The 11,131-nt window shown below is 40.1% G+C and overlaps 1 pseudogene; it reads right to left on the bottom strand.

Annotated features, from left to right (window-relative positions):
* Positions 1-953: 953 nt before the first annotated feature.
* Positions 954-10,707, bottom strand: LOC142427641 (nicotinamide phosphoribosyltransferase pseudogene; annotated as a pseudogene).
* Between the last annotated feature and the right edge of the window lie 424 nt (positions 10,708-11,131).

Below are 11,131 nucleotides of genomic sequence, written 5' to 3'. Positions count from 1 at the left end.
CATTCTAGGTTCTGCCTTTTTTTCCCCCACATAAAAATAGGGGACATGCTGTCTTATGAAGATTGCGGCACCTGTCAAACTGGTGTCCATCCTCCTGGCAATGCCAGCACCATATCATTCCTTTCAAAAGCTCTTTTTTGAGTCAATCTCTGGCCCAGTACTCTCTTTCCTCGCAGTAACTGCACTGATCTTTTCCTAGTCTAGCCTCCCATTTCTATTAATGCCTTCCCTTGTTCTCCCTCTTCACTTGCAGTAGCTGCCACTAATACTTGGGCAATTTCCCTAGTCATCTTCCTAGTTTCTCCTGCCTGGATCCATCGATCTTCCATCCGCTGTCTTTCTTTCCAACAAATCCTTCAAAGTTTTTCTCCCAGCCTTTATACTTTCTTTTGACATCTGATGCACCTTGATTAATAAAAGCCATTATTACTACAGCCCTACTTTCCTCTGATGTCAGATTTATGGGGGTATACAGCCTAAAAGCTTCCATGATGCGTTCTAAGAATGCAGCTGGACTTTCCTGGGGCCCTTGCCTTACATTACCTACCTTGGCCAAATTAGGCGGCTTTTTTGCTGCCACTCAGAAACCAGCCTTGAGAACCTGGCGATAAATTCGGAGCCTCTCCCTACCTTCTGGTTCATTGAAGTCCCATGCAGGTCTTTTCTGGGGAAGTGTGGAGTTGGGGGAGGGAGAAACTAACAGCAATGGTGACTGTATGAGACCACTCAAAGGGAACAAACATCAGAATTTCAGGTGATAGGATGCAAGGGGTGGTGGAAGTTACAGCAAAAAATAGATAGATAGATAGATAGATAGATAGATAGATAGATAGATAGATAGATAGATAGATATTGAGGGTTCTGCAGGGGGGGTGGTTCCAGGGTTGGGGCGGGAGTGGATAGGAGGAGCTGATATGAAGGTATCGAAGTTGATAATAGCAGTAATTGTACAATTATGTTTGATCCAATAGAACTATAGATTTAAATACATAAGCTGCCACATAACTACACTTGAAGGAATATTTTAAGAGATTTCTTGTTAACTTCTGTAGCAAAGTTCCACCAGAAACAAAGGAAATATTTTCAATACTCCCCTTTTTTCCTTTCACCCCTTATACAATTTGCTTATAAGGTATTAATATCTATTCCATTCTCTTAAATAACTCTTAGGTAAGGTGGCAGTAACTTGTAACACTTTGAATTCTCTATAACATGGAACGAAATTAAATATCCCAAACCTTCAATACAATGTCAAAGGATTTCCAGAGTCAGGTCTGATTTTTAGTGGCACATCTGTACTTCTTGAAATTATTACATGTCTGAAATCGTCACCCCATATTTTCTGACATGCATTAAAAATGTCATAGCTATCGCCGACCGCAAATACAGGCACTGATGAAAACTGCGTTACTCTGATTTTTAATGCATCTTTTTCATGGTCTTTCCCCCACGCTGTTATAAAGCTATGTACTACTGCTGGAACAGAATAGCCTGGAACAGGACCTTTTGTTCCATAGTATTTTTTATTTAAAGAAATTCCCACTACTTGATGTGCTCCTGTAAAGCAGTCGTTCACAACCTTCCTAATGCCACGACCTTTAATACAGTTCCTCATGATGTTGCTGACCCCAACCATAAAATTATTTTGTTGCTACATCATCACTGTAATTTTGCTACTGTTATGAATCATAATGTAAATCATAACGTGTTTTCCGATGGTCTTAAGTGACCCCTGTGAAAGGGTCGTTCGATCCGCCAAAGAGGTCATGATCCACAGGTTGAGAACCACTGCAAAGTTAACCAAATGAGCAGAGGCTCCAATGCCAGCAGTCACTTCAGAAGATAATCCTTTGTAGTCAAAGTCATATAATTTCTATTCAAGACCATTTAAGTTGCAGATGTTTCTAACACACATTTAGCCAATATTGTTTTCTGTTCCCTTGACTTTGTGGCTACTGGGATTGGATCCCAAGACTACACAAGTATAGTCTCAATCCAGTATTGTAGATGTGTCTACTGATTCTGAGTGACCTTAGTACAATGTTGTATGGCAGCAACTGAATGTTCTTCTAGCCCCTGCTTGAAAATCTGGCCCCAGTTTAGATGAAATATCCTCTGTCAGAGAGATTTTTAACACGTACATATAAAGCAGGTGATTTATGTTCCATGAGCACTTGGCAGGCTCTCTACCTTGTTGCTTGGGAGACCAGCTCAGAATATTGCACAGCCTGAGGGTAAAAGCCTTCCTTCATCTTGGTGTCCATCAAACATTAGTGGACACATACTATATTTGTCCTTTTGTGATCAACTAATTGCATTCAGCATAATGGTTTCCAAGTCCCTTCACATCATGTGGTGTTTCATAATGTCATCCATCCCTGTTTTTCAGAAATGCATGATATTCCACTATGTGTATGTATCAGAGTTTATTTATCCAGTCTCCTTATAATAGGTATTTGGACAGTTTTCAACTCACCCAACATGGCAGAGTCTTTTACAATAAAATTTCCTAGGATAACCTTTACTACTCTCAAAGCATTGACATGTTTTGTGTTGTTATGTAAAGTCAATCATCATTGACATTTTTCTTACCAATGCAATTTTCAGTTTTCTTGGCAGGATTAATCCTTAGCCCCATGACAACCATATGCCCACCCAGAAATGACACAATATAAAACCTGTACAACAATAAGTAAACAAACAAAAATAAAAAAGCAGTCCCACCATTCTCCATAAACTTCTGATCTGACCTCTACTTGGAATCTATCTTTGAGATCTTCAAGACCTTCCTTAAAATGCTCAATTCATCTAAAAACCACCATTTTATATCGAGCAGCCAAAGTTTCATGTCCCCTTGAGTTTCTTAAATACGCGATAATAGCCTTCGGTTCAAAATACTTTTCTTCCACACAGTACAAAACACAGACCGTGCTTTTCATTCTTTCTTTCTTTTTAAAGACTCTCTAAGGAAACTAAGACAACTGTATTGCTTAGAGAACTTGTTTGCAGCAATCCACTGATTAACCAGTCATATGCGTATACATTTTATTTGGAATAAACCCTTGCATACAGAATCTGCTTTGCTACCAAGCTCACTGGCTCCAACTGGATCCTAGGCTCTTCTTCCCAATGGGAAAATAAATAAATCTGTAAGGGACCTTTGTCCCCCTCCCGCCTCCCTAAATTTTTATTTTGGGCGACATGCATTGGGAACTGTCTCAAACAACTTAAGTAAATACATGTTTGTTTTTTCTTTTTGTCCTCTTGATTACCCAACTGAAAAATTTGGCAGCCTGTACCTTGGTGGACTATCTTCTGTGAGCCCAGCACAGCTGTCTCACTGGGTTATCTCACTGAGTGCCTTCATACAATACTCAGAACTCAGAACTCAGACCATTCAGCTCCATGCAGGCTGTGCTTATGACGGTTTCACTGGTCATGGTGACTCTGCCCTGGAACTTTGGTGGGTATCTTGTTCCATCATTACTAGTGAAGATCTCTCCCATCCACTCAAACCTGTGTCCAGGGGTCTGCCTCACGCAGCCAATAAGGTAACTGGTGAGTGAGTGTCCAGAATTTTTGCAGGAGATCTTCACTGAAGCACCCCGCTTCTTCAATCCAGCACCAGATTGGACCAGCTGGACCTCAGAGTCACTGCCTGTTGAGTGAAGACAGGTGGACAAAATCAATCTAGAGTAGCTACAACCACTTCCTCCTCCCTGAGACCGGTGACTTCTTGCCCGGTAGCTGCCACCACCAAGAAGAGGATTCTCAAGATCCAGTCCATGGTGTGAGAGCTGTCTCCTCAGAGTTTCTGTCGGGGAGGGTATGCTAGTTAAATGATCCTTCGGGAAACACAACATACTCATATTTGATCTAGTAGATCTCTGATTATTTGCATATTCATGTGGTGGAGTATTTAAAAGTAAGGCTTGTGATTAATAAATTACTTGTCATGAAGAATTCTATCTATCATGCAATCCCTAAAATTCAATCAACAAAGTTGCATTTTGAAACTTTTGAATCTTTGTGACAACTTTTTTAAAACTTTGTATTTCAATCACTAATGGAAATTATAGTGACTCCTGATTTTTCATGTGATTAAATATTAGAATGCAGCAGTTCATTAAAAATTTTCATTTTTTCATCTTAAACTTCAGTAAACTTTAAATTAGTCTTCTTTGGCAGTCTATGGATATTAACCTTTCACTGACTTTGAACGTTGTATTTCAGGATGAAATGATTTGGACAATGACTACAAGATCATTTTTTCTTCAATTTTTCATTCCAGAAACAGTAAACCATAGATTTATGGATTCCCAAAACATCAATCCATTTAAAGTTTTGCATACTCAAGATATCAATATTCAGCATTCTAGTGATTTATGAAAATTCCAAGTGTATTGGAAGCATACTTCATAATTCCATAGTCTTATTTTATAGACATTAATTTCTTTAGCATCTTATGTTATTTAGTTTTTACCTTGACTTGGATGAATGTTAACAGAGCAAATCTGCTTTCCTCTCAACAATCCATACCCATTTTCTTATATGTCATGGATTGCAATCCCCATAATACAATAGCACTTCTCCCACTTACCCCCTGGCTTCCAATTTGTATTACTTTGTTTTTACTACTTCTTCTGGCAGAGTATTTTGTACTTGGATAAATGCTGCCATTTTTTTTCAAATGGTCAATCATCCTGAGTGTGTGCTCCCTTGTGTTTTTTTTTCTCACCATGCTATCTACAGTTCAGTGAAACATTGAACAACTGGAATAAGTATTGTCCCAAGCCTGAAGGGTTACTGAGGTCTAATCGCTCACGGATTCCACTAGTCTCTATGCAACCAGTAAGCCCTGTCTTTTTAAAATGGTGTTCTACATATTTCACCACTTTATCCAGGCCTCCTAAGGTAAGGTAGGGAAATGTTGATTTTGTTTTATCCTTCCAAGGGCCATTTTTATATTTATGACATTATTTGTGGGCAATAAAATATGATTAACTTAAAAATTAGCCTGCTATAATTGACCAAACATTTACTTAACCCATCACTAATGTGATGGTAGAACCTATACCCCTTTGCTTATTTATTTATTTCTCATGACCCCTCTTAGATTGGTCGATAATGGTAGGCAGATGGCATCTTCTTCTGGCCTCAGGATTTTGTAGGCTGATTTCTGTATGGCGCATTATTTCATTGGATTTAGTGTTTCCACGCTATTCCATTGGATTTAGTCTGTGGTCACCTCGACTCTTATTTGTTCGGGGGAAGAGACAGGTGAATGGCTGCACCTTAAAAGAATCCTCACAAGTTCTGAAGACTTCTATCACTGTTCAATAATGTAGAATTTACCTCATTGTCTCTGTGGACTTCTTTGTGCCAACTAACCTTGATGTCCCAGAGACTGATCCCTGAGTGGGTCATTCTTTCTGGTATTTCTCTAAGCCTACGGAATGCCCATAATTTTGTCATGCATACTACAGCTTCTCGCTTTAGTCCTATCACATCAGCAATGAAAGTCCTGAAACCGTTTCTCCATCCATGTCACCAAGGATGTCTTTACCTTGAGGAATCAGCACTTTCCAGGTTATATTTTGAAAATATTCTGAACTTGTGGCTCAACTTCCAGCAGCATACTGGATAATGTTCTATTGCTACCCATAAAGTTTCCATTAGCTAATTTTTGAAGAGAAATCATCATGAGTTCTTCCTAGACTGTCTTACTAAAGGAAAGCCATTAAAATTCTCCAATATTCAACAATATTATAACTTCCAGAATCAAAGCAGTATTCAAGTCACCAGAAAAAACTAAGGATTGTTTTCATAACAATACTAGAACTGACTGATGGGTGGGAAAAACAGATAAAAAGAACGTACTTATGTTAATTTGTCCTAATACATTTAATTTTAAAAAGAGTATAACAAATGTTTACTAGTAAATTTATAGTTCAAATTAAATGCAATGCCGCAAGATAAAAAAACTACCAGAAGTTCACGTAAGAAGAAATAAGATACAAAATTTTGTGTATGTAGTGTTTATTAAAGAAACATTACCCATAAGTGAAGTGGCACTGAATTATACTTTTTAAGGAAAACCATCTAATCTGGAGGAGAAAACAACAGGAACGATGATTCCAGGGGAGGGACATAGGGAGGGACATAAGGAGGGACATAGGGAGTGAAAATGGGTGTTATCAATGCCAGGGACAAAGGAACAAGAAGTTATCTAAAATCGATGGCATTGAGGGTGTAGGGCTTGATCAAGCAATGTAACCGAGAAGAATTACTGAAACCCAAATGAAGGCTGAGCATGATAGTGGGACAAGAGGAAAGTAAAAGGAAATAGAAGAAAGGGCTAGGAGGCAAAGGTCATTTATAAATGTCTAAATACAGGCATGTACATATGTAAATATATTTATGATGATAGGGAAATAGATCTATGTACGTATATTTATAGGTTTAGTATTAAGGTAGCAGATGGACATTGGAGCTCTACTCAAGTACTCCCTCAATGTAAGAACACTTTGTTCTATTAAATTGGCATTCCATGATGCTCACCTTCCCAACATGATTGCTGAAGACAAATCAGGTGCATAAGCAAAGGTGGTGAAGAGAGCAGTTGTTGCCTGGCTATCAAAAGATATAGCATCTGAGATCTTGAAGGCCTGAAGATAAGCAAGTGACCATCTAGATGAGAAGCAACAAAGTCCACATGGAAGAAGCACACCAGCCTGTGTGATCACAAGGTGTCAAAGGGATCAGGTATCAGGCATCAAAGAACAAAAATCATATCATTGTGACTGCGGGGGACTGCAAAGTAGAAACCCAAAGCCCATCTCTAGCCAACTGGACAACCCCTTACAGAAGGGTCGCTGGGAGCAGACAAGCCAGTCAGGGTGCAGTATAGCACCAATGAAACATAAAAATTTTTCTCTCTTCCCCCCTCCGCCATATGATGACCCCAATTCTACCTTACAAATCTGGCTTGACCAGAGCAAGTACATGGGTACAGGTAAGAGCTGGAAACACAGATAATCCAGGGCAGATAAACCCCACAGATCAATATTGAGAGTAGCCATACTAAGAGGGGAAGGTGAAGGTAGGAAGAGACGGGGAACCAATCACAATGATCTACCTATAACCCCCTCCCAGGGGACTAACAAGAGAAAAGTGAGTAAAGGGAAACATCAGTCAGTGTAAGACATGTCAAAGTAATAATAATTTATAAATTATTAAGGGTTCATGAGGGAGGGGGTTGGCGGAGTGAGAGGGGGAAATGAGAAGCTGATACCACGGCCTCAAGTAGAAAGAAAAGATTTTGAAAATGATGATGGCAACAAATATAAAAATGTGCTTGACACAATAGATGGATGTTCAGATTGTGATAAGGGTTGTACAAGCCCCCAACAAAATGATTTTTAAGAAAAGAAAAACATCTATTCTTACATACAAGTCCAAAAATAATGGCAAAAACAAATAAACAATGCCTTCACAACAGGTCTGGAATATAAACACTTTAGATCAATGTCACCCTTTAAGCTCAAGTAATTTTAAACAATGCATTGCACTCATGAGTGTTTACCTGCCTGTGTTTCCATTCATTGTTAGACGTTTTTACGTGACACGTAGGATGAGAATGAGAAAGATAATCTGCTTGTCAAAAATAAAAATAAAATGGGTCATATAGAAAGATAATTAAGGGTCAGAGTCATGTTAATATTTCTACTGCAAACAGAGTTTACTAGTTCCTCCTTTCAAGTTAGCAGTGATGATTAGAAAATGTAGGGAAGAAATGAATAGTGAAAACTGTCCCTGGAGATGCTGAGAGCCAGTTAGAGAACATGCAGACTCCAACAGGAAATCCTCCTGACCCGCTCTTCAGTGCCTGTCTAGGGTGGGGACCTGTGATGTTTTGGGTCTTTAGTGCCTCCTGCTGCTCTTTGCCTCCCTTTCAGGGGAAGTTTGTGTCTGGGCTCACATTGAGTCCCCACAATGGATGTGTACCTTGCACAATAACACAGGGCTGTGTTATGTACAGTCAGGGAACTCAGCAAAAGGGAGAACTGGTTCTTGTAATTGTCTTTGGTGATTAGAGAGTGGACTTCAGAAAGATGAGTGATACTATGTATCACCACCATAGCATATGGGGCCCTACCACTGCAGACTCTTCCCCAAGGGCCAGCTCCAGCAGTAGCTACTGGTGATGGAGTAACCAGAGACCATACAGGTGAGGGAGAACAATAGGCTGTGCTTGACCAGACCTAGAAAAGGCTCCTGAAGCAGCACCTGGGACAGTACACCTAGAAATAAAGAGAATAAGTTCCTGTCAGTCACATGCACTCACCACAGGCCCCATAAACCAGCTTTGCTATCTGAGACCCTCACCTTGGGGAACTGTCACCAGGCACAGGAGAACACAGAGCAATAGCGTCTTTGACCACAACTCTGCTTTTTCAGAGGAGTTACAGCACTGCCTGAAGATGTGCTGGCTTTCACAGACCAAGGGTGGAATGTTACCTCCACATTTAGGGCTTGTCATGGCCACTGAAGTGGCCTTACCCCAGGTGAAATGGGTGCTTGTTAAGTCTGAATATTCCTGCTCAGTCTCTCGAGTTGTGGTCTGTGCATGGCCACTGAATAACTGCTCAGAGAACTCACCTTGAATTAATTAACCAAGCTCACAGATTGATCCAGTTTGGAAAATTATTCATAGTTTTGACAATGCAAGCAGTGACACTATCTCTGAAAGTGCCATTTTAAAGCTTATTTCCCATTTAGATTTCTCCTTCATGTCTATCCCTCATATCAGTGTTTGCAAAAAGTTCCAGACTAAGAGTTGACCTCATGTATTTTCCTTCTTACTTGTAACCACAGTATAATCTCTAATATATTCTAATTTTTTAAGGTTGAAATACAATTAAAGAGTGGTACTCAAATGGCTTCTTTTGAGAAGATTCTGCTGAAGGGATAAGTAATGGCAAGGTTACAAAAACAACCCAGAGGTTTAGTCAATATCCAGAGATTCAAGCACAGGACAGTCTCCCAGTTGCCAGTTGGAGATCACTGAATTGAGTATTTTCTCCCATGTAGGCTGGAATGTAATCATTTGATCCTGGTCACTGCAGCAGACTGCCTGTCATCTCATGGCATCTGGGGTTGGTGGGTGTCTGAACAACATAAGATTCCGACTGCGTGTATCTCTGCACATTAGTCCAGGTCACTTTCTTTCTTTTCTTTTTTTCAGTCCAGGTCACTTTCATCTCTGTGTGTATAAGAAGTAGATTTATATACAAGAACAATTGAACATTGAGAAAATGGCCCAGCCCAGTCCAGATCAAGTCCATAAGTCTGATATTAGCCTATATGTCCAACAGCAATCTATAAAGTCTCTTCAGACTCACGAAACACATGCAATGATGCCGAACGTAGAAGATCACAGGCCAGTGGGTAGCAAGTCTTTGCATCCAGTGTCATTGGAAACATCTCAGCTCTGGCAGGGGTCTCCCAATGACTTCCCCAGTGCCCAGGGCTGCACAGGATGGGTTCATGTGTCCTCTCAGCTGCTATGTCTCCCAAAGTGTGAAGTAGTGAGAGAGAGTCTTTCCTGCCTCAAAGGAGGAAATACTGGATTTCCCAGAATTCCCATGAGAAGGCCATGCCCACACAGAAGCCTCATTGGCTATGATCTGATTGACAGGCTAGATTCCACTCCTACATTCTTAATCCTCAAATTGATAAATGATTATATAACTCCTGGAGTATCCCTTTGTAGACGACGTTTTTAATCACGTGCTGCAAATTATCCATATAAGTTGGCGGTTTCCTTCCACATTGAAAAAAAAACTTGGCTTGGGCTCTATAATCCACGATATGTTGTTTTTCTTTTTGTCCCACTGCTCCAAATCATGAAGTGATATTTGGTCAGTAATTTAATCAATGTACCCACAGAACTTTCAAATTTGTGGAACTTGGAAATTATAGAAAAATATGGGCCCATGAAAGGGAAATTAAAATTATCCAGTTTTCTATTGTTGTAGAGAAATCAGGCATAGTTCTTTGCAGCTTAAACTATTACAATCTTGGCAATCCACAGGGTCTTATAGGGTTTCTATGAATTGGGTGCTTTCATGTTCATTCAGTCCCATACACCAATCCAGGATATAAAATCCTTAAATACATGCCATAGCTACCAATGAGGCAAACAGCATTTATACATAAAAAAGGTATACTTGCACACATGCGATTTAGTGTATGAATAAAATCTACAAATTAATGAAAATTACAATATTTTTGGGGTTTTTTATAAATATTAAGGAAGAGGTCATTATTGGAGCAAATATTTTGGAGGGAACGGAAACCTTAGAGGTTGGCAAGATGGTCCTGTGCCTCCCCATTGCTCTGGCTCCAGAAGTCTTATCCCTGTGTTTTCTAAAACCATGTGATCCCTATAGATCACTGTCATTATGTCAGGGACATTGTGTTTGTGACGGCACTGAGTCCTCTCACTGTTGCTCTCACACAGCAATGGACCGCTGTGGCCTCGGGGTCATTGTGCTCAGCTGCAGCGAGAACTGCTTGGTGGGCATTCTGGAGCTTGAGCATCACTTCCTTATGGATGGGTGGGGTTTCTTCTACTAGAATATATCGCTCACAAACTACTAAAACCTCTTCTGCAGGTTTTGGGAGTTCCAGCTCTGGCAACATGGAGTCATCAGGCACCGTGAAGCTTAGGGAGAGGATCTGTGAGGGATTCATCACTCCTGGGTCCAAATCTTGGACAACCGGGAAAAGGGAAAATAATCACTGATGACAAGTAATGGAATCCTATGGCAACCTATTTTTGGAATCTTGACACGACTAGTGAGAAGTGACCACTAGGCAGAAGACTTTCCACAGGAAATTCATGACTTATGGACAAGGTCAGTGGATCCTACAGAACTCTGCTCGTGATGTAACATTTTTCACTATGCTTGAAATTTCACCTGGAAATGGATGAGGTACTTTGCATATTAGAAGCCCATGGAATAAAGTACAGATGTTCCTAGCCTTCTCAGACACTGAAAAGCGAAAGGATGACCCCATCATCTTCTTTGGGATAAAACCAACGTGAAGTTCACTGCCATACAGC

Source organism: Tenrec ecaudatus, chromosome 15, assembly GCF_050624435.1.
Source record: "Tenrec ecaudatus isolate mTenEca1 chromosome 15, mTenEca1.hap1, whole genome shotgun sequence".
NCBI classification, from domain to species: domain Eukaryota; kingdom Metazoa; phylum Chordata; class Mammalia; order Afrosoricida; family Tenrecidae; genus Tenrec; species Tenrec ecaudatus.
Note: the sequence above shows the minus strand (reverse complement) of the source record. Positions and strands in the feature narration are given on the sequence as shown.